The 22,208-nt window shown below is 47.5% G+C and overlaps 1 long non-coding RNA gene and 2 pseudogenes across 1 annotated transcript in view; 2 read left to right on the forward strand and 1 right to left on the reverse strand.

The window, feature by feature from the left end:
• Positions 1–8,833, forward strand: part of LOC134958664 (uncharacterized) — a 52,019-nt gene extending 43,186 nt beyond the window's left edge. The window contains exon 3 of the long non-coding RNA XR_010187087.1: positions 8,604–8,833. This is a non-coding gene — a long non-coding RNA (uncharacterized LOC134958664). The remainder of the gene's footprint in view (positions 1–8,603) is intronic.
• A 5,358-nt stretch (positions 8,834–14,191) lies between these two features.
• LOC134962125 (5S ribosomal RNA) lies at positions 14,192–14,310 on the reverse strand (annotated as a pseudogene).
• Positions 14,311–14,920: 610 nt separating this feature from the next.
• LOC134962127 (5S ribosomal RNA) lies at positions 14,921–15,039 on the forward strand (annotated as a pseudogene).
• The last annotated feature ends 7,169 nt before the right edge of the window (positions 15,040–22,208 follow it).

Genomic DNA, 22,208 nt, shown 5'->3' on the forward strand with positions numbered 1-22,208 from the left:
GGGTTAAAACTACCTACCCGGGGAAACTTTTCCCCGTCATGCACAGTCATCCTTTCCCATTCATTGCACAACATTTCTGTGTGATGACCATATTTCTCACACATGATATACCTTGCCGACCCGATTGGTCGGTTTACCAAATCAACCTGAACCTGGGTTGATCGCCCCTTACCTGAACAACTGGCCCCCATCTCTGCAGGTGCTGCTTTCACTACCTCTGACTTCAAATCAGGGTCTTCGGCAACCCTTACAAAAACCAAGATGCTCGGGGTAAAGCTGCGGTGGGGGTTTTGCAACTAGGTCCGCCCACTTAACTCCGCCCACGCTGGCCAATACGGCGACCAAAGTTCCCAGAGGTTCCGTACCCAACCTAGGGCACCTAAGTACGTCTACTTGCTCGGGCGTGTGGGAGTGTCTTACCCTCCCCAGCAAGTATCAGTCGCTGGAATGTCCCTGAGTGATCAGGCTACTTCCCTTAAAATAAAAAAATTACACAAATCACGTTAACAATGTGCAAGCAGCGTTCTTCTGAATTCAAGACACGCTGATGCACACAATCACATGCGGTACAATCGTATCTGCACACAAGCAACTAATCTTATGTGCGGAACGATCAGTGGAATCGAAAATTTCGGCTGCGAATTCCTTCAGCAATGAGCTTCTTTGGCCTATATGGGTCTCGCACCAACCCTCTTCGGTTGTGCTTCTCTACTTCTAGTCTGCTGTACCTGAACCTCCTGGTCCTTGACCTCCTGGTCTGTTATGTACAGCAGACTCTACTGCTCATAAATGTGTCGAGATTAACAAGGGACGCCTCCCAAGCCACCCCACGCTATCACTCTCGCTGGTGTACCTCTTTCTACTGGCCTATGGTTCCCACTTCCGTAATAAAAGAGAAATCTTATATATACACACTCTTACATTCGAACACTCTTATTTCTGTACAGAATTCCTTTCATTCAGTAATAGTCTAACCCAGAAGAATTACAACAGAGAAAGTCTTTTTCTTTTAACTTTAAACTTTTTGGATTTGAGATAGATTTGTGTTATTTTCGCGTTACTTCCTTATCGCCTATTAAAACAATACTATCGTGCGGTTTGTATTTATGTGGGCGTGTCCGTACGCTCCGTCGCGTGATATACGCACCGTGCGTCGACCCTTGCATTGCGTACGCCCTGCCCTTGTAAGGACACGTGTACGCAGACCAAGTACGTCCACAGTAACACACTACACGTTTATCAATGTGAATGATCTTTAACAGTAATCCTTCACTGAACACCACTCAAATCTCCCTTGTATTCTAGGCGAGATTGTGTGCGTGCCTTTTACAATTATTCCCTTAAATATTACTTTTAACTATTAATAACAACAAATGTCTCAACACGTTATCACTAGTGTGTGGCAATCAGGAGAATGAGGTACGGACAAATAATACTAAACAAGGAATACAGGTGTGTGTGCTTATGCGTACGTTCGCAAAACAGAAACTAAACAGGTTTTAAAAGACAATAGCGTACTGTTCCTACCTTTTGGTTCCGGATTCCTTCAGCACTCTTTACTAAGCGAAGCAGACGCTTATCTGGTCAGCACTACGAGGAATATTACCTCCCGCCTTTTGCTGACCGATAATGTCTGCTGAAATTACCTAGTGCAGATATGTGAAGAGCGGGCGAGTCCCCAATTGTAAAAGCCTAATATATATCCTATATTAAACACGCTAAAAGGTTAATGAACACAGTACGCAATTGGCGTATGGAATACTGTAAGAGTACGCACGTAGCGTACAAACGCTTAGCCGTGGACGAGACGTACGAGCGGCACGTTCGCTCACGGCTTACAGCGTAAAGGCAAGCACGCTATAGGCTGCCGACTAACGTAATGATACGCTATCAGCGTAGCGGACGCTCGAGACCACGAGGAGATCACGAGCGGCGCTGACGCTCACAGAGTTAAACCTTTGTAACAATATCCTAAACAATGTACTTAAATGGTAAACCTTTGTGCAGTGATATGGTGTAAATGCAACACAGTATAACTTTGTTAGTTCAAAAGCTGTATGAGCGATTCTTACGCTCTGAGAACCCCTTTAGCAATATAATAAACACTCAAATACCGGTCTAAGGGTCTAACACCTTTTAAGGGAATGAATGAACGTTCAATCGCAAAAGAATACACAATACAAGTTATACACTACCAAACTAACATAAAATACCTAACCGAGTTACTACACGTTAAAATACAACAAAGACACAATTACATTTAAGGGGGAAGGAGAGAGAGAATGGCTTACAACAAAATAGGAGATAAATATGGTTGCAGAGAACTTACGCACAAGGGGAACAATCGCAAGCGCCTTTCTGGATATCCAGCTCCTGATTATCAGTGATGAGAACCGTTGAAAAGAGAATAGAGAGCTGGCCCAGATCGGCTTGTCTTTATATACACTTACACGCAGTACAGTACAATGGTCCCTACATTCTTATTGTTCATTGGACACAGGAATTCGTCTCTGCATTATAACAAAAGGTCATAGGTTGGTTCATACAGGTGGGTTGTGACTATTTCAAACTGCTCAGGTGGGAGGGAAACTGGGTTTCCCGCCGCATGGGTAATAAAGTGCAAATATAGTAAATGTCCATAAACTTCTTATGTCCATAACTATACGCACGAGCGAGTAATCCGCTTCAAACCAACACCGGAATATTGCTAATTATATTCTCTTCCGATGGATACTAAACACCACTGTGTAACCCCTGTCTGACCCTTCGTATCAAACAAAGAGGAATCTCTCTGTCCCCGAGCATGCTATATTAACTGAACTTTCAGATTCTATCAAAGGGACCATAATCTACAAAATACATTATATGACTAAAATATGTTACGATTGAGTCGCCCGCTAGACGAACACACACTCTACTGTAAATGCGCATACCGCGCGCCCGCGAGTGCACGCGACCGCGAGTATACGCACGCACGGGAGGGCTCATGCACGTGCAGCGGGCACACGCATGTGGTGCATATATGGCAATGTGCAGCGTGATATTTTTCTGACTTTGACACCCGGGAGAGCCACTGCCAAAGGGAGGACAGCAGCTTAGCTGCTTCCAGGAGGAGAAGCATTACCTGCCCCTCCCCCATCCGCAGCACCACCGCACCCACCCCTCTCCCACCCGCGGCACCCCCGCAACCGCTCATCCCCCACCCACGGCACCACCAGCCCCTCCCCCACCCATGGCACCCCCGCAATCACCCCTCCCCACCCGCGGCACCCCCGGACCCCAGCCACATCTCCCCCGCACCCGCCACTCCCCCAACCACAGCACCTACTAGGTGATTCATCAGTCCCTGCGTGCACTGTTCACGCCGTTGCAAGGGGCTTCAACCCCTTAACCATCGCACGCCCTTTGTCAGTGCAATATTTAACCACTTACAATTATGATTGGAGGTAATACTCCATATAATAAAAATATTGCACGCCGCAAGGGCGTGCAAGGGTTAAGGGGGCGTAGCCTTTTACGACGGTGTGAAGAGCACCCGTAGGGCGCGATGAATCACCTAGTACTATATACCCACCCCAACACCTATACACTGTGCCCTTATATACTATATACCCATCCCAACACCTGTACAATGTACCCTATTCTGTATATACCTTCCCCAACAGCTGTACATCTGTCGTGATGGATTGCACCTGAATGAGGAGGGGGCAGTGATGCTGGGGGGAAGGATGGTTAGAAGGTTGGAGGAGATTTTTTTATTTTTTTTTTAAACATTACATTTGTATTGAAGAGTTTACACACAGAAATGGGGAATAGAAAAAAGAGGTAAGGGAAACACAGGGGAAGTCCAGAATGGTTACCATATGCAAAATACAAACAGCGCACAGTCGGATGAATATACAATTGGCTACATTAGGCGTTCAGATACATGAGAAGGAGAAAGCACTGAGAAAAGACATGGAAGAAGAAAAAACAATAGGGACTAAAATACAATAAACTTAGAAAATACCTGATAACACAGCATTCTTGTACAGGTCAATCTAGGTGGGGTAAAGCACAGACACATCAATTGGAGAGCTATAAACGGTTAGCCTACCTTCTCTACTCCTATAATCGGACCATCCTAACCATTTCAGGTGGATAGAGTTAGCCGAGGAGGAATATTTAGCCTCCGCTGTTTCGAAAATGAAATGTTAGTGAATCTTATTTTGAATAAACGCTAAGGTAGGACTATTCTCAGACTTCCACAATTGTGCTATAGCAGCTTTAGTGGCTATCAAGATATGTCCCAAGACGTAGCGATCACCTGCGGAGAGGCGATCAACGTATAAATGGAATAGCGCTAGGGCTGGGTCCAGGGGGATGTTGAGCCCTAACACTATGCTAGCCATATTTAAAACTTCTCCCCATAGTGGTTGTATATGAGGGCATGCCCAGAAGATATGAAAGATATCCCCCGTAGAGCCGCATTTACTCCAACATGATTTAGATTGTGAAGGCCAGATCCTGTGTTGTCTTTCAGGGGTGAAGTAGGCCCTCTATATAAGCTTGTAGAACATTTCGGAGTGGATAACACATTTGGAGACTTTGAAACAAGATCTAAATATACTGTCCCAATCTGCATCAACAAGGACCTATTCAAATCTCTTTTCCATAAAGTCTGAGCTTTTAATTTTGTCTGTGGGCCATTAGTCAATTGAAATTGGTACCACCACGTAATCCCATATTTATGCGATGGCGACTCCAATCGGCTTATAATATAAGCCGGAAGAGAAGGTTTGTGGAGATGTGAGGGAGTAAATGAGTGTAACCAACTTCTCACCTGCAGATATTTAAAAAAATCTTGAGTCCGAATCCCAAATCTCTCTTGCAATTGAGAAAAGGACATCAAGACGTCTCCCACAAATAAATCGCCCACAGTGGAAAGCCCCTTCCGAATCCACTCCTCTAGGGAGACATTAGGAATCGATGACATAAGAGCAGATAACGACAGGCAGGGGGCAGGTAAATTAATCTCTTCCGAAGAGAGCACTAGTTTATGCCATGAATCTAGGGTCGTTTTAATAGACTTGCAGGATCCGGCCCTACTCCGAGCAGCAGACAGTGGTAACCAAAACAAATCAGGGAGAGAAACAGCGTCTAAGCATGAAGCTTCCAGGATAACCCAAGGTTTCAGACTCGAGGTGTCGAACCAGTCACTAGACTGACTCATTAGACATGCCGCATGGTATTTTTCTATATCTGGGAAAGCTACCCCACCAGACAGTTTGGGCAGAATGAGAGTTTTTTTTGCAGTTTTCGGTCTAGAGCCTCCCCACACATATCTGATCAGGACCTGATTAAATTTATTATAGAAGAGTTTGGGGAGGGGCCTTGGTATGGCGCGAAACAGGTACATTCATTTCGTCAGCAGGACCATTTTGGCAGCAGCAATCCTACCCAACCAAGACACTTCCTGTAGCATCCACTCCCCAGTCAGCTTATTTAAGTGAGGAGGTAGTCTGTGACCGATTAAAAAAATTAAAGATTAATAAGTCACCTGGTCCCGATGGAATTCACCCAAGGATTCTTATGGAGCTTCACTCTGAACTAGCAAGACCACTATTTTTGATCTTCAAAGATTCAGTTATAGCAGGTATGGTTCCTAAGGACTGGCGTATAGCGGAGGTAGTGCCAATATTCAAAAAGGGAAGCAAAGCTGAACCGGGTAATTATAGACCAGTTAGTCTTACATCTATAGTGGGGAATGTATTGGAAGGTATTCTAAGGGATAGCATTCAGAGGGTCCTTGAAGCCAATAAGGTCATTAAAAGGAACCAACATGGATTTGTGAAGGACAGATCATGTCAAACCAACTTACTTGGCTTTTATGAAACAGTAAGTGCAAACCTTGATCAGGGTAAGGAGGTGGATATAATCATTTTAGACTTTGCCAAAGCTTTCGACACAGTGCTACACATGCAACTTATCTATAAGCTACAAGAAATAGGGCTAGCCAGCACAATATGCACTTGGGTCAGAAATTGGTTTGATAACGGAGCAGCGTGTTGTGGTTAATGGATCATTTTCAAATTGGACTGAAGTGCTAAGTGGTGTGCCACAAGGGTCTGTACTTGGACCACTATTGTTCAACATTTTCATTAACGACCTAACAGTAGGTCTAGAGAGCATGGTGTCAATTTTTGCAGACGATACCAAATTGTGTAAGGTTATAAATATGGAGGGGGATGCTGAGTCTCTAAAGAACGACTTAGTTGATCTAGAAGCATGGGCAGACAAATGGAGAATGCTCTTCAATACAGACAAATGTAAGGTAATGCACTGTGGTAGCAAGAACAAAAATAACACCTACATACTAAATGGGGTAATATTAGGGGATTCTGTACTGGAAAAAGACTTAGGTGTTCACATAGATAGCAAACGAAGCAGCAGTATCCAAAGTAGGACTGCCTTCATTAGCATGCATAAAACGGGGAATTGACGCAAGGGACGAGAGTGTTATACTCCCATTATATAAATCTCGAATACTGTGTACAATTTTGAGCACCATACTACAAAAAGGATATCCTGGAGCTAGAAAAGGTTCAGAGGCTAATTAAGGGTATGGAGACGCTGGAATACGAGGAAAGGCTTGCAAAGCTAGGCATGTTTACACTGGAACAGAGGAGACTAAGAGGGGACATGATCAACATCTACAAATATATAAGGGGACAATACACAGAGATTGCGTGGGACCTGTTTTTGATAAGATCAGCACAGTGGACTCGTGGACATTTGCTTAGGTTAGAGGAGAGGAGATTCCACGCAATGCAGCAGAAAGTTTTTTTCACAGTACGGACAATCCGTGTTTGGAATTCCCTGCCTGAGGAAGTAGTAACGGCGGACTCAGTCAACACCTTTAAGAATGGGTTAGATAAATTCCTTTTGGATAATGATATTCAGGGTTATGGTGTGTAGTAACTCAATATAGTTATTAAAACACTACGGCTGACATTAAAACACAACGGCTGACATCAGCATCAGGCAAAATTAGTCCTAAAATAAAACTGCATAGGAGACCACAAATAGGTTGAACTCGATGGACAAATTGTCTTTTTTCAACCTTAGATACTATGTTACTATTTACCCATCCTATACAATGTACCAGAGGCAAGTCTTCTGCAGATGGTCACCTGTGCCGGGTGTAGTATGGTATGCCGGCGGCCGGGCTCCCGGCAACCAGCATATCGGCGCCGGGAGCCCGACCACCGGCATACCGACAGTGTGGCGAGCGCCAGAGCCGGCCTTAGGCATAGGCAAATGCCTAGGGCATTTGGTATGCTTATGGGCACCAGCAGCTTCTGCTGATTAAAATGATATGCGGCATGCCTATATTCTGTGTGTGACTGCGGCTGTATCTGTATACGAATGCTACGTTGCAGTGTATTCCTGGAAATCACTGTAATGTAGCATTTCGTATGCAGATACAGCCGCAGACGCACACAGAACATAGGCATGCTGCATATAATTTTAATCAGCAGAAGCTGCTTGTGCATCCTAGCCACATAGTGATGCAAATAAGATGCATTTTCATAGACAAAAGGTGCCCGACGTTAGCAGAGCTGCCAGCTGACTCATGCCAGGCATCTTCTGCAGAATGAGCGGCGGTGCTAGGGGGCACCAGCCAAAATCTTGCCTAGGGCATCATATTGGTTAGCGCCGGCTCTGGCGAGCGCAAAGGAGCCCCTTGCGGGCTCGGTGGCACGCGTAGTCTCCCACCAGGGGGGTCGTGGACCCCCACGAGGGAGAATAGCTGTCGGTATGCCGCTGGTATATTGTGCGCCGGGATCCCGACATTCGGCATACTGAAGACCACCCCCTGTGCCACCTATACAGGTATACTATACACGCCTTTTGCTCATAATACCCCTTCCACACCACAATCCCAGGTCTTATGTTTTCCTCGTCCTGCTTCACCTGTTCCGTCCTCATCTCTACTCTTCTGAATGTTTGTTTTCTTTCAAGAAAAAGACCAAAACAAACTCCATAAATACTATTTTCCCCCAAAATCTTCTGTGATTTCTACCAGGGCCTTGAGTTTAATTTTGAGATGAACCATCGTAGACCTAAAGAGCCCACAGGCTGTATACAGAGTGCTGGGGCGGCAGCAAGCCACGGCCTGTCTTAGCCAAATTATTACCTTTCAGGGCAAAAGAACAGATCTGTTCAGCAGATGGTAAGATATTGATATTCCAGGAATGGTCTTTCTTCCGGTGCGTCGCTTTCTGTTTGCCCAAAACCAGGGGATTGCTCTGCTGTTCCCTGCAACATTGAGAGTGATATGGGATGTCCATAGCCCCCGTCAGTGCAAAGTTCATTTCCTAGAGTCCATGCACCACCATGATCAGCCAATAGCCCCGACTCTCCATATACTAATGGGAGTAATACTTAGAGACCTGTTTTGTTACATTGTCCTTTATTTCAACTCCCGATGCCCAGAATTTGGTTTCATGGTGCTCACTGTGTCGTTACTTAATCGGTAATAAGACAATATGGCTACTGGTCCATTTCTTACCTTGTGAGATTGCTCTTTCTGTACTCAGTGTCCACTTTCTTTCCTGCAGATCCATTCTGAAGGACCCTCTGATGGCAAAGTGCCTATATATCATCAGGATTGCATCAGTTTCATCTCTGTGCCAGTCCGGGAGGTAGGCCGGCCACGCAATCTCACACACCTACACCTGACTTCTAGCAGCACAGTTCAGACTGGGTGTACTGAATACCACTAGTAAGAAGTAAAGGGTCACTGCCTAAAATAAATCAGGCTTGGTCATAATATTTCTTCAGGTGGCTGGGGCTGACTGCATACGCTTGTGGTTCATTAGGTCGACATACATTGGCTTGACCATGTTTGGTCGACATGGAAAAAGGTTGACATCAGTTTTTCTCTTACGTCCTAGAGGATGCTGGCGTTCCATTTAGTACCATGGGGTATTGACGGGTCCTTTGGGAGCCACTGGCACTTTAAGAGTTTAACAGTGTGTGCTGGCTCCTCCCTCTATGCCCCTCCTGCCAGACTCAGTTTAGAAAATGTGCCCGGAGGAGCCGGTCACAGCTAGGGGAGCTCCTAGGAGTTTTCTTAGTTTTATTGTTTTCTAGAGTTTGTTATTTTACAGGCAGGCTGCTGGCAACAGCCTCCCTGCTTCGTGGGACTTAGGGGGGAGCAGTGTCCAACCCAGAGAGGTTAATGGCCACTATCTCCACTGACAGGACACTGAGCTCCTGAGGGTGATGATCGTTAGCCGCCCGAGGCGACCGCTCACTCCCGCAGCATGTTGCCACCCCCTAACAGAGCCAGAAGAGAGATGAGTCGTGAATCTGACGCTAGAGTCCCGGTAAGTGGGTCCCCGGCGAGAATGGCGGCACAAGGGTGGGAGCACAGCTCTGGCAGGCTGCGCTCCGGAAGGCTCAGCGGCACACTGTGTACGGCGCTGTGAGGGGCGTCCTGGGCCAGCACGATACCCTACACTGGTCAAACATAGCTTTCCTGGTCTAACCCACTGTTTGCTGCAAAAATTACCTCAGGACAGTATAATCTCTAAGTGCGGGAAGACTTGCCATTACAGGGGGTGGAGCTTCTCCTCAGAGCGGATCCAGCACTAACCAGCGCCATTTTCTCCCTGCAGACACATGCTACCAGGGAACGTTGTCCTCCACATAACTACACTGAAGTAAAAGGTGTTATAAACAAGGGGGGGTGTGATATTTTGTACTAGCTACCCTGTTAAGGTTACGCTAGTCAGCGGGGCTTCTTAAGCTCTGTGACTCTCTAAAGATATTCTGGGGGGGGGGGGGGAGAGTGAGTCAGTGGAGAAGTTGCCCATGGCAACCAATCAGCACTGAAGTAACATCTATCATTTGCATATTATTAAATGATACAGGGCTGCTGATTGGTTGATGGGGCCACTCCTCCAATGGTTCACTTCTCCGCTCTTATCACTGCTTAGTAAATGTCCCCCATTCTCCTGTACTGCAGAATGTATATCTTCTCCTGGGGAGTCTATACCATGCTCAAAACTGTACATATCTCAGGCTTTGGTGGCCTCAATAAGCTGTACTTTCAAATATATCTCTTCAAATATATCCCATACTGGGTAGAAGCTGCAGTGTTGAGAAGTGTGGGGTTTCAAATCCCACTGCTGTGCCTCTCACCCCATCTCCGTACCCTAGAAAGCGTACACTTGTCCATATAATGCATATATATGAGGGGTCCAACATATGTTTGAGGCTATTAGGGATGAGGAATATTATTATATGTATATAATGTAGGACAGGCATTCCCAACCACGGTCCTCAAGGCACACCAACAGTGCAGGTTTTAGTGATATCCAGGCTGCAGCACAGATGGTTAAATCAAAATAACTGAGCTACTAATTAAGTCACCTGTGCTGAAGCCTGGATATCACTAAAACATGCACTGTTAGTGTGCCTTGAGGACCGTGGTTGGGAATGCCTGGTGTAGGGCGTTAAACTCCTTATTTGGGAAAACCTGAGTACGCCCAGAGATATTATCCACATCCCTATAGAGCAGGGGTGGGGAACCTCCGGCCCGCGAAGCCGTTTGCTCCGGCCCACCCGCTTCTCTGTGAGACACACCTCCGCTCAGTCCGGCGGCAGCGTGTCTCAGCTGTCAGGACAGGGACTCAGGAGGAGAGAGCAGCTGTCGGGTGGGAGCGGCGGCGTGTAGAACTTGAAACCAGCCGCAGGATCGTGAGCCAATCAGAGCTCGCGGGCCGGCAGCCAATCAGGAGCTGCGGCTGCCGGTCCGCAAGCTCTGATTGGCTCTCGAACCGGCGGCTGGTTTCAAGTCCTACACGCCGCCGCCCAACATAGCCGCGCTCTCCTCCGTGTCCCGCCGAAAGAGGCAGCGGTAAGCAGCACGGGGGGGCATCTGTATACCTGGCACTGTGGGGACATCTGTATACCTGGCACTGTGGGGACATCTGTATACCTGGCACTGTGTCTCAGCTGTATACCTGGCGGCAGCGTGTCTCAGCTGTCAGGACAGGGACTCAGGAGGAGAGCGTGGCTGTCGGGTGGGAGCGGCGGCGTGTAGAACTTGAAACCAGCCGCCGGTTCGTGAGCCAATCAGAGCTCACGGGCCGGCAGCCAATCAGGAGCCGCGGCTGCCGGTCCGCGAGCTCTGATTGGCTCTCGAACCGGTGGCTGGTTTCAAGTCCTACACGCCGCCACCCAACATAGCCGCGCTCTCCTCCGTGTCCCGCCGAAAGAGGCAGCGGTAAGCAGCACGGGGGGGGGGCATCTGTATACCTGGCACTGTGGGGACATCTGTATACCTGGCACTGTGGGGACATCTATACCTGGCACTGTGAGGGGCAATTGTATACCTGGCACTGTGTGTGGGGGGGGGGCGGCATCTGGATACCTGGCACTGTGGGGGCATCTGGATACCCGGCACTGTGGGGACATCTGGATACCTGGCACTGTGAGGGGCATTTGTATACCTGGCACTGTGGGGGGCATTTGTATACCTGGCACTGTGGGGGCATCTGTATACCTGGCACTGTGAGGGGCATTTGTATACCTGGCACTGTGGGGGCATTTGTATACCTGGCACTGTGGGGGCATCTGTATACCTGGCACTGTGAGGGCATCTGTATACCTGGCACTGTGAGGGGCATTTGTATACCTGGCACTGTGGGGGCATCTGTATACCTGGCACTGTGGGGGCAATTGTGGATCTGGCACTGCACTATTGGGGGCATATGTGTATCACGTCCCATTTTAACTGGCCACACCCATTTTTTTGGCGCACGCGCCTCTGGCGCGCACACACGGTGCCTCTAAGGGGCAGACCTACTGGGGGGCAGGGTAATTTTTTAGGTTGAGAATTTTTGTATGACCCCCGAAGGATTTTATAAATATCCAAATGGCCCTCGGTAGAAAAAAGGTTCCCCACCCCTGCTATAGGGTGTCTAAATTGTCAAATATGGTTGTCTTACCTGTCCCTGGTACAACCTCCATAAAGGCTGATCACCTATTGAGACTAATCTCTAATACTGTACACTGCTGCAGGTGTGACTCGGAGACCCACTTTTGCATACATCTCTGGGGCTATTGTAACGTGGTCATGCAAGAGCCCCTACTTGGTTTTCCATGAAGATGGAGCTGAGCTCAGAATGCGTCGGCAATTTCTTCCAAAGGTCGTGTCGGTTTTTCACATCCCCAACCTACTGTGGTGCCAGTGGCTACTGACTCCTCAATTACCTCACAGCAATCCTTGGATGTTGTGAGGGCTTTGAAAGTTTCTGTGAAGAGGACTTCTCATCACAGGTAGTCGGACGCTCTGTTTGTCCTTTATGATCCCAACACGGTTGGGTGTCCCGTTTCTAAGCAGACATTTGCTTGCTGGATCGGGTTTACTATTCAGCATGCATATTCTATGGCAGGCCTGCCGTGTCCAAGATCTGTTAAGGCCCACTCTACTCGTACAGTGGGTTGTTCCTGGGCAGCTGACCAGGGTGTCTCGGCTTTACAGCTTTGCCGACCAGCTGCTTGGTCGGGGTCGAACACATTTGCTGAACTTCTACAAGTTCGATACTTTGGCCTCTGAGGACCTAAAGTTTGGTCACTCCGTTCTGCAGGATCCTCAGCACTCTCCCTCCCGTACTGGGAGCTTTGGTATATCTCCATGGTACTAATGTGGACCACAGCATCCACTAGGACGTAAGAGAAAATAGGATTTTAATTACATACCGGTAAATCCTTTTCTCGTAGTCCGTAGCGGATGCTGGGCGCCCGCCAAGCGCTTCGTTATCCTGCGTTGCTACTTGGTTAAGTCTTGGTTCAGCAGTTGCTGTTCCTCTTTCATGCATGGTTAGCATGGTTTCTCAGGTTACATGCTGTTTGGCATGGTTGCTTCCTGTTTCATGCTAGATGACATGTTTTCTCCGTGTTGCATGATGGTTGGCATGATTTATTCATGTTTCATCCTGGTTGGCATGATTTCTTCATGTTTCATCCTGGTTGGCATGGTTTCTTCATGTTACCTGCTGGTTGACATGGTTTCTTCATGTTTCATGCGGTTTTGCATGATGTCTTCATGTTGCATGCTGGTTAGCATGGTTTCTCCATGTTGCGTACTGGTCAGCATTGTTTTTTCGATTCGGTGTGAGCTGGTGTGTATCTCGCCACTATCTGTACTTCCTTCTCTCGAAGTATGTCGTCTCCTCGGGCACCGTTTCTAGACTGAGTCTGGTAGGAGGGGCATAGAGGGAGGAGCCAGCCCACACTGTTAAACTCTTAAAGTGCCAGTGGCTCCCAAAGGACCCGTCCATACCCCATGGTACTAAATGGAACCCCAGCATCCTCTACAGACTACGAGAAAAGGATTTACCGGTAGGTAATTAAAATCCATTTTTTTTTACTTTTTTTGGTGTTGTTTTCTTCGAAAAGTGACTGGGAACCCCAATTAGTGCATCGTGTCCCCTCGCACGGTGGAGCAAGGTGCATCGCTCCACTACCGTTGCGCTCGGCACAGGTTACCATTCCCAATTGTAGTTCACGTGGATCGTTAAGTATGAACAACGTCAAAAAATGGGAAAAAAATTGAAAATTTATATCAACCCAATGTATGTCGACCTAACTCATGTCGACCTAATGACCCCCATGTACTAGAAGAAAGGGAGAGAAAGAAGGCTCTTGTGTGGGCGCACTCTTGAAAGAAAAGATAAATTCCTATAACGTATAGAAAGAAATGCTTAAAACATAACTTTTAATGTATATGATAAAAATACCCCTATACATGATCCATATCAAAGAAAGATTGTGTTAGTTTAGAATTAATTATTATTAATTATTGATTAATAAAATGTTCTGGTCTGTGTAATCACACTTGGTAATTGGAATGGTTGTAGACATTGATTGGTCTTACCTCCAATTCCCTGACCAGCACAGAAAATCTGTGTTAATGGAACCAGGGAGTGATCATAAGAGTTATTAGATGAGTAAGACCCACTTGGGCTACTTGGTTCAAAATAGGTAAATCTCCTGCATGGAGGTGAGTTGGAGTTTCAGACGTAAGCCAAGAGAATTAGTATTAAGCCTCAAAAAGAAAGAGAAGGGGGGAAGGAAGAATTAGTGGTGATACTGCTGTTGGTATTGCAAATACATGTGGAGGGAAATGGTCCCAACTCTACAACACCGGGTATTCGCAGGAAGTCTCCTCTCCTGGTACTGACCCGGCCCAACGCTGTTTGGCTTCCAAGATCAGACGAGATCGGGCATTGGCAGCGTGGTATGATAGTAGAGAATTTTTCAATTGCACCAATGAGAGTGCACCTATATAAGAAGCAGAAGAAAGAGGGAAAAGGGGAGACAGAAATATTAGGAACGAAAAAAAGGAATGAAAATAGTATAGAGAAGAAAGGGAATGAATCGGTGTAGCATAATTGATGGATCTGCTTTCTGCGTTAGACACAGCTCAGCAATTCCCAGACAGAATACTGGCCTCCGCTTGATAATTATCTGATTTCATCGTGAGCCTCAGCATACTCGTTGAACTTTCAAACTTTATTCCAAATATGCATGTTACATAATAATGCGCTTTTCTAAATTAATGCTTAATTAATTAATTTTTGATACCAACCTAGCCTATCTCTCATATCTCCCTTCCATACTTCACTATTGTTTCATGGACTCTCATCTGCGATTCACAGAACACGACACCACACAAGTGGGAATTGCTGAGCTGTGTCTAACGCAGAAAGCAGATCCATCAATTATGCTACACTGATTCATTCCCTTTCTTCTCTATACTATTTTCATTCCTTTTTTTCGTTCCTAATATTTCTGTCTCCCCTTTTCCCTCTTTCTTCTGCTTCTTATATAGGTGCACTCTCATTGGTGCAATTGAAAAATTCTCTACTATCATACCACGCTGCCAATGCCCGATCTCGTCTGATCTTGGAAGCCAAACAGCGTTGGGCCGGGTCAGTACCAGGAGAGGAGACTTCCTGCGAATACCCGGTGTTGTAGAGTTGGGACCATTTCCCTCCACATGTATTTGCAATACCAACAGCAGTATCACCACTAATTCTTCCTTCCCCCCTTCTCTTTCTTTTTGAGGCTTAATACTAATTCTCTTGGCTTACGTCTGAAACTCCAACTCACCTCCATGCAGGAGATTTACCTATTTTGAACCAAGTAGCCCAAGTGGGTCTTACTCATCTAATAACTCTTATGATCACTCCCTGGTTCCATTAACACAGATTTTCTGTGCTGGTCAGGGAATTGGAGGTAAGACCAATCAATGTCTACAACCATTCCAATTACCAAGTGTGATTACACAGACCAGAACATTTTATTAATCAATAATTAATAATAATTAATTCTAAACTAACACAATCTTTCTTTGATATGGATCATGTATAGGGGTATTTTTATCATATACATTAAAAGTTATGTTTTAAGCATTTCTTTCTATACGTTATAGGAATTTTCCTTTTCTTTCAAGAGTGCGCCCACACAAGAGCCTTCTTTCTCTCCCTTTCTTCTAGTACATGTACTCTCTGGCTCTGGGCGCACCACCAAGCGGGACAACTCTATTCATTGAAGTAAAAGACATAGTCTTCTCTTCTTTTTTCCTATTTTGGAGTGCCTTATTGTCCAAATGTTGGTTCCACATTATTAAAACAGTATTATTTTACCAGTGCCCGATCGCCCTTTGTCTAGTCTAATGACCCCCATCCCTGCATACACCCTTAGGGACAGTTGGATCACTGAATGATTACTGACTGACATTTAGTTTGCGGTGGGAGGGTTGGAGGTTTGCTGAGCTGGTTGGGGGTGGACGTTCTCTGCAGGATCGGAGCTTGTTGGGTCAGCTTGACAAGTGTTGTATCATATGGGTCCTTCATGCTGGATAGCTTTTCATCTCACAGCAGCGCAGGACCTCAAAGACTTCTCTCAGTTTCCTCTGTGATGCTGTAGTGTTTCTTTGAGTTTTGTGTCTGTTTTTAGGGGGCGGTTGGGAGTTTGTGTAGTCAGGCTAGACTGATAGTTCAGAGCTTCATCAGCGAGCTCAGAGATTGCAGAATTAGCACGTAGTAACATTCTCAGTGACAGAATTATGACATATGGGCCATCCGGTGGCCGGTTGGGAGATTGCCACAATGTGTTAAAGCTCAGGAAGTTAGGAAATAAGCAAGGGGCCTAATTCAGATCTGATCGCAGCAGCAAATTTGTTAGCTAATGGGCAAAACCATGTGCACTGCAGGGGGAAGTGGCAGTTGTAACATGTGCAGAGAGAGTTAGATTTGGATGAGGTGTCTTCAAACTGAAATCTGAACTGCAGTGTAAGAATAAAGCAGCCAGTATTTACCCTGCACAGAAACAATATGACCCACCCAAATCTAACTCTCTCTGCACGTTACATCTGCCCCACCTGCACTGCACATGGGGGGTCATTCTGACCCGTTCGCATGCAGCGGTTCTCCGCTGCGGTGCGTATGCGTTGGAAATGCGCATGCGTGGCGGACCATTGGGCACGCGACAGCAACGACGCTGCCAGTGACAAATGTGATCGCAGCGGCGGAGATTAGTTGATCGCACCAGCAGCAAAAAGTTGCTTGGTGCGATCAACTTGGAATGACCCCCGTGGTTTTGCCCATTAGAGAACAAATTTGCTGCTGTGATCAACTCTGAACTAGGCCCGTAGTGGGAATATTGATGATGTAGATGTGAAAGGATCAGAAGCAGCAGGCCAGTGTCAGCATTAATTACATGACGTTAGCCTTGTAGTGTGTGATCATTTAGGTGTCATTGTGGGGGAGATTGTGTCTATATGTGTGTAATAATGTAGCACTTCTTGACCACAGATAGTTGCTAACCATAGGCCGCATGTCTCGGTAATAAGGATGATTTGTATGGCTGCAATAAATCCCTCATCATAGCAATTTACCTACAGACCGTCGCTGGGCCTCTCCCTGCATGTATGTGCATGCAGAAAGACAAATACATATGGGCCCTCATTCCGAGTTGTTCGCTCGTTCTTTTTCATCGCATCGCAGTGAAAATCCGCTTAGTACGCATGCGCAATGTTCGCACTGCGACTGCGCCAAGTAACTTTACTATGAAGAAAGTATTTTTACTCACGGCTTTTTCTTCGCTCCGGCGATCGTAATGTGATTGACAGGAAATGGGTGTTACTGGGCGGAAACACGGCGTTTCAGGGGCGTGTGGCTGAAAACGCTACCGTTTCCGGAAAAAACGCAGGAGTGGCCGGGGAAACGGTGGGAGTGCCTGGGCGAACGCTGGGTGTGTTTGTGACGTCAACCAGGAACGACAAGCACTGAACTGATCGCACAGGCAGAGTAAGTCTGGAGCTACTCTGAAACTGCTAAGTAGTTAGTAATCGCAATATTGCGAATACATCGGTCGCAATTTTAAGAAGCTAAGATTCACTCCCAGTAGGCGGCGGCTTAGCGTGTGTAACTCTGCTAAATTCGCCTTGCGACCGATCAACTCGGAATGAGGGCCATGGTACATGACATAACATAGATAACATTTATTTAAAATATTAGATTTAAAAAGTACGTTAATCATTAAAAGATGGGTCTGGGGATTAGATCCAGGTATTGCAGTAGCACCACTGCCACCTTGTAGGGTTCCCCATACAAAGACACAGGAAGCCTTATTGCCGGTGGTAGCACTTTGTAGTATAGGATGAGTCTATCCAAAGTCAGGCTGCGTGCGGATGCTGGGGCAGCAAGGACGGTGTAATGGTTAGCATTGCTACCTCATAGCGCTGAGGTCATGGAGGGGTCATTCCGAGTTGATCGCACGTAGCAACTTTTTGCTGCTCGTGCGATCAACTAAACGCCGCCTATGGGGGAGTGTATTACAGGATAACAGGGCTGCGATCGCTTGTGCACCCCTGCTATGCTAAAAAAGTTTTGTGCAGAACAAGACCTGCCATGCAGTTACTTAGCCTGTGCGATGGATTCAGCGATGAAGGTCCCGGAATTGACGTCAGACAACCGCCCTCCAAACGCCTGGACACGCCTGCGTTCAGATCTCCACACCCAGAAAACGGTGAGTATCCGCCCCGGAAGGCCTCCCCGCTGTCAGTCTTCTTGCGATCGCGCTAGCGATCACTCTCTCCTTTCTTCTGGTTGTTGCTCAACGATGGCTGTCGCAGGGCAACAACGCGCGTGCGCATTGCGGGCGCTCCGCAGCGATGAACCGCAGCGTGCGAACAGGTCGGTATGACCCGCTTAGAGCCTAATTCAGACCTGATCGTAGCAGCAACTTTGTTAGCAGATGGGCAAAACCATGTGCAGTGCAGGTGGGGCAGATGTAACATGTGCAGAGAGAGTTAGATTTGGGTGGGGTGTGTTCAAACTGAAATTTAAGTTGCAGTGTAAAAATAAAGCAGCCAGTATTTACCCTGCACAGAAACAATATAACCCACCCAAATCTAACTCTCTCTGCACATGTTACATCTGCCCCACCTGCAGTGCACATGGTTTTACCCATCTGCTAACAAAGTTGCTGCTACGATCAGGTCTGAATTAGGCCCATGATTTTGATTCCCACCACAGCCATAACTGTGTGGAGTTTGTATATTCTCCCCGTGCTTGTGTGGGTTCCCTCCGGGTACTCCAGTTTCCTCCCACAATCCAAAAATATGCTGTACAGGTAGGTTAATTGTCTCCCAACAAAATTAACCCTAGCGTGACTGGGAGCGCATGTACATGTGGTAGGGAATATAGAGTGTAAGCTCCACTGGGGCAGCGACAAATATTCTCTGTAAATCGCTGCGGCATACGTGTGCGCCATATAAATGATTGGCAATGATAATAATCTTGGATAAATGGTTTTACCAGTCAGTGATTGGTGACATATCAGCTGTTGGCTGCAGCTGTGCCCAGTCCCCGGAGTCCCTGCGTATGGTCTGTAGGAGTAATTACTTTGCAGGTAAGTGCTGCCATCTCAGATGAGCTAGGAAAGGTAATATATGAATACCTAGAACTGTCATTCTACCCTGAGCACTGGTAATAACCAGAAATAATCCAGACAGAACGTTCTCTCTCCCCAGTGCTCTGGTTCCCAGATGAGAGAGTCTGCAGCCCCAGCGGAAGGTGCATGGTTACTATATGGTGGTACAGGCAGGGTTGCTGCTTGAATTATTATTTCTCTTACGTCCTAGAGGATGCTGGGGTCCACATTAGTACCATGGGGTATAGACGGGTACACTAGGAGCCACTGGCACTTTAAGAGTTTGAGAGTGTGGGCTGGCTCCTCCCTCTATGCCCCTCCTACCAGACTCAGTTTAGAAAATGTGCCCGGGGGAGTAGTGTCCGCCCTGTGGGGTCTGAGCCACTATCTCCGCTGACAGGACACTGAGCTCCTGAGGGGATCGAACGTTCCCCGCCACAGGGGATCGCTCACTCCCGCAGCATGCCGCCACTTCCTTACAGAGCCAGAAGACTTCGGTGGCGAGTGAGTCACCGTCCCCCCTGGCAAGCGGGGAGCCAGTGTGAAGATGGCGGCAACAGGGTATGGAGCGCAGCGTTAACCGCTCCGGGGCTCAGCGGTACATAGTGCGGCGCTGTGAGGGGCGCCCTGAGCCAGCGCCTATACCCTGGTCAGCAAGCCTGTCAGGGTTCCCGGATCACTGCCAGCAGAAATCCTCAGGCCAGTATAATATTATGAAGAGTGGGAAGCAGCATCATGTTCGGGGGGCGGAGCTTCTCCTCAGAGCGAACCCAGCAGTGTTCAGCGCCATTTTCCTGCCTGCAGTTCCTGTACAAGACGCTGACAGGGAGAGATGTCCCTCCAAGCAACTCCAGCTATCCTGTGCGGTACCAGGGGGTTGTAGAAGGGAGAGGGAGGCTGTGTAAAGTCTGTGTAGTCTATTACGGTACACAGACAGCGCTGGTAGTTTTATTAGTTCTACCTCAAAAAGCGCTGTGTGTGGGTTGGCTCCAATCTCTGTGTCTCTCTGTGACATACTTGGGGGGAACCTGTGTCTGACATTTCCGTGTGTGTGTGTGTGTGTGTGTGTGTTTGTTTAATATCTCACATAGCCAAAATGTCTAGGGACTCTGTGTCATATGCTGCAGAAGATGTTTCCTCTCAGGAGGGATCCATTCACTGTACACAGGATTGTAATGCTTTGTCTCAGATCCCTATTGTTGAGCCTGAGTGGTTAACTTCTATCAAAGGAATGATCTCTCAGATCTCTACTAGGGTAGCTAATACTGAGACTGAAACTCAGGTGTTGAAGGAGTCTATGTCAGTTTGGTCAGGCTCTGTCCCTATTCCTGCAAAATCCCCTAGCATGTTCCCACAGAAACGTGCACTTGCCCAAATTATGCAAGATGACACTGATACCGACTCTGACACGGCTGACGGAGATGGGGATGTGCTGAGGGGGGCGGCATCCCTTACTAAGGGGTTGCAGCTCATGATTGAGGCCATTAGAGATGTGTAAACATTAATGACACCTGAGCAGGTTGAGGAGGCTTACTTCACTGACAATAAGAGCCTCGCTAACCTTCCCTGCGTCTAAAGAATTAAACGCTATTTCTCTGACGTCCTAGTGGATGCTGGGAACTCCGTAAGGACCATGGGGAATAGCGGCTCCGCAGGAGACTGGGCACAAAAGTAAAGCTTTAGGACTACCTGGTGTGCACTGGCTCCTCCCCCTATGACCCTCCTCCAAGCCTCAGTTAGATTTTTGTGCCCGACCGAGAAGGGTGCACACTAGGGGCTCTCCTGAGCTCTTAGTGAAAGTTTAGTTTTAGGTTTTTTATTTTCAGTGAGACCTGCTGGCAACAGGCTCACTGCATCGAGGGACTAAGGGGAGAAGAAGCGAACTCACCTGCGTGCAGAGTGGATTGGGCTTCTTAGGCTACTGGACACCATTAGCTCCAGAGGGACCGAACACAGGCCCAGCCTCGGAGTCTGGTCCCAGAGCCGCGCCGCCGGCCCCCTTACAGAGCCAGAAGCAAGAAGAGGTCCGGAAAATCGGCGGCAGAAGACATCCTGTCTTCACCAAGGTAGCGCACAGCACTGCAGCTGTGCGCCATTGCTCCTCAGCACACTTCACACTCCGGTCACTGAGGGTGCAGGGCGCTAGGGGGGGGCGCCCTGAGCAGCAATAGAAACACCTTGGCTGGCGAAAATACATCACATATAGCCCCCAGGGCTATATGGATGAATTTTAACCCCTGCCAGATTCCACATAAAAGCGGGAGAAAAGGCCGCCGAGAAGGGTGCGGAGCCTATCTCCTCAGCACACAGGCGCCATTTTCCTTCACAGCTCCGCTGAAAGGACGTCTCCCTGACTCTCCCCTGCAGTCCTGCACTACAGAAACAGGGTAAAAAAGAGAGGGGGGCACTAATTGGCGTAATAATTACAAATAGCAGCTATAAGGGGGAAAAACACTTATTTAAGGTTATCCCTGTATATATATATAGCGCTCTGGTGTGTGCTGGCATACTCTCCCTCTGTCTCCCCAAAGGGCTAGTGGGGTCCTGTCCTCTGTCAGAGCATTCCCTGTGTGTGTGCTGGGTGTCGGTACGTTGTGTCGACATGTATGAAGAGGAAAATGATGTGGAGGCGGAGCAATTGCCTGTAATAGAGATGTCACCCCCTAGGGAGTCGACACCTGAGTGGATGATCTTATGGAAGGAATTACGTGACAGTGTCAGCTCTGTATAAAAGACAGTGGTTGACATGAGACAGCCGGCTACTCAGCTTGTGCCTGTCCAGGCGTCTCAAAAGCCATCAGGGGCTCTAAAACGCCCGTTACCTCAGATGGTAGATACAGACGTCGACACGGATACTGACTCCAGTGTCGACGGGGAAGAGACAAACGTGACTTCCAGTAGGGCCACACGTTACATGATTGAGGCAATGAAAAATGTTTTACATATTTCTGATAATACTAATACCACTAAAAAGGGGTATTATGTTCGGTGAGAAAAAACTACCTGTAGTTTTTCCTGAATCTGAGGAATTAAATGAGGTGTGTGATGATGCGTGGGTTTCCCCCGATAACAACTGATAATTTCTAAAATGTTATTGGCATTATATCCTTTCCCGCCAGAGATTAGGGCGCGTTGGGAAACACCCCCTAGGGTGGATAAAGCGCTCACACGCTTGTAAGGGCTCTACCCTCTCCTGAGATGGCCGCCCT

Source organism: Pseudophryne corroboree, chromosome 9, assembly GCF_028390025.1.
Source record: "Pseudophryne corroboree isolate aPseCor3 chromosome 9, aPseCor3.hap2, whole genome shotgun sequence".
Taxonomy (NCBI): domain Eukaryota; kingdom Metazoa; phylum Chordata; class Amphibia; order Anura; family Myobatrachidae; genus Pseudophryne; species Pseudophryne corroboree.